Source organism: Gossypium hirsutum, chromosome A07 (assembly GCF_007990345.1).
Source record: "Gossypium hirsutum isolate 1008001.06 chromosome A07, Gossypium_hirsutum_v2.1, whole genome shotgun sequence".
Classification (NCBI taxonomy): Eukaryota; Viridiplantae; Streptophyta; class Magnoliopsida; order Malvales; family Malvaceae; genus Gossypium; species Gossypium hirsutum.
This window is the reverse complement of record NC_053430.1, coordinates 26,880,093-26,882,413: the sequence shown is the minus strand read 5'-3', so window position 1 is coordinate 26,882,413 and position 2,321 is coordinate 26,880,093. Positions and strand designations below refer to the sequence as shown.

General features: G+C 32.0%; 1 non-coding gene across 1 annotated transcript; it reads left to right on the top strand.

Annotated features, from left to right (window-relative positions):
• The first annotated feature begins 214 nt into the window (after positions 1-214).
• On the top strand, positions 215-321 carry LOC121204368 (small nucleolar RNA R71). Its single transcript, XR_005899293.1, has one exon. It is a non-coding gene; the product is annotated as a small nucleolar RNA R71 (small nucleolar RNA).
• Positions 322-2,321: the final 2,000 nt, after the last annotated feature.

Below are 2,321 nucleotides of genomic sequence, written 5' to 3'. Positions count from 1 at the left end.
GGTGACTGCATCTAAATTGAAAACACCGACTGCTTTCATCGGCTTCGTCCTCATGACTTGCCACTGATTATTATTCAGTGCCATCTCATCTATAAATTCATAAGCCGCTTCAAGTGTTTTATTATTCAGAGTAACACCGGTTGCTGCATCGATTAACTGCCTAGTTGAGGGATTCAAACTGTTGTAGGAGGTTTGAATCTATAGCCATAAAGGTAACCCATGGTGAGGGCACATTCTCAATAAACCCTTATACCTCTCCCATGCATCATATAAGGTCTCTGAGTCAATCTGCACAAAGGAAGAGATATCATTCCTTAGCTTAGCTGTCTTAGCCGGTGGGAAATACTTCAATAAGAATTTCTCGGTCATTTGATCCCACGTAGTGATAGAACCTCGTGGTAAAGAATTCAACCATTGTTTATGTAACAGCCAGGTTTTAGCTAAATCAGAACAGTAGTTTTGGGACCACGAATCTGAGGTTGTAAAATTATTTTAATATTAATTTTTGTGTTTACAGCATTTGATAATATATGTGTAAAAGTTTCGTGAAATAATTTTATTGTTTAAATGGTTAATTTGGAAAAAGAACTTAATCGCGTAAAATGCAAAAGTTGCATTTTAATTGCTAAAGGTGTTTAAATGTTATGTGACATTAAATTAAATGTCTTTATGTTGATATTATACTATGGATAGTGGAAATTGACAAAAAAAAGGGGCATTAAATGGATGTTTTAAATAGTTTTTATTTAAGGTTAAATTTGTAATTTAGCAATTAAACATAAAATAAATAAAAAAAGCCATTTTCTCTTATTATCATCATCTAGCCGAATTTGAAGAAGAGAAAAGGAAGCTTTCATGTTAACTTAGGGTTCGGCACTTGTGAGTTTCAATTTGTAAGTGTTTTAAGCTCAGTTTTTGATGATTTCTATGTTTTTATGATCGTTGCTTTGAGTACTAGCTAGCACGTGCCCTAATTTATGAATTTTCTGATGAATTTGTGAATTGCCATTGATGAATGCTTGAGCTTTTGAATGTTTGATGATGAATTATGGAAGCTTGGTGCTTGATATACATGTTTTATAAAGTGATTTTTGAATAAAAATGCAAATTAGGGAATAAATTGAGAAAAGTGTAAATGGAGGGGTTAAATTGTGAAATAAATAAAAGTTTTGGACTGCTAGGGACCTATAGAGAATTCGGCTAAGCATGGGTTTAATTGAATTTTGAGTAATTTGTGTTTTTATGTAATAGGGGCTAAATTGAATAAATGTGGAATTTTAAGGGCTAAAGTGCAAAATGCCCAAATATGTGTTTATGGATTAAATTGAATGAATTGGTGATTAAATGGGTTAATTTTAAATACATATAGATCAAGAAAGAAAGAACTCGAATTTAGATCGGGGAAAATCAAAGGTTATCGAGTAATTGATCCGATTCGTCAATCCCGAGTACGAGGTAAGTTTGTACGTGGTAAATGTTGTTACAATTATGTTTTTATTGCTTTAATAATGCATAAATTGTATATATGTGACTATGATTGCATAAGACAATAAATCCACGATATTTGGCACTTAGTGTATGTTTAAAAATAGCTTCGGTTATAAATAACACTTAGTGTGCGAATTGGAATAACTTCGGCTATATGAGGTACTTAGTGTGCGATATCAAGATAACTTCGGTTTAATGTAATGGGGCTAGGTGTGTGAGTTTGTTATAGCTTCTGCTAATCACTAATGCACTAAGTGTGCGAGTTAGTAGAGCATTAAAAGACTTCCAAACGAATTAATGTGTTGAACAAAGAGGTGAGAATGAAATAAATAAATACGGGAAACTTTAGGTATGTACGTTACCTATGTGGAAGCTAATACTATGTGTATAAAGCTTGATGAATTTGTATATACATATTAAATGGTTGTAGATTAGAATTGAATGATGATATAAGAACTACTAAGTTTTTATTAATTGATGTTTTGTATATTATGAACTGTTAAGTACTTTTAGTACGAACTTGCTAAGCTATGAAGCTTACTTTGTGTGTTATTTGTTTTTGTTTTATAGAGTATCGAAGCTAACTCGAACATCGGGGATCACCAAGAACTATTATCACACTATCGAATCAACTTGTTGGTACTTTTGAAGCTTTGTATATATGGCATATGGCATGTATAGGCTAGTGTTATCTTGTTATGTTTTGAGTTATAATATTAGCCATGAGATTTTGGCTTGTAAATGTGGTATGTATAGCCATCTAAGTTGGCTTGAATTATGTGTTTGATAAGTGTTATACGTGATGTATATCACGTATATAATACTTTATGAAT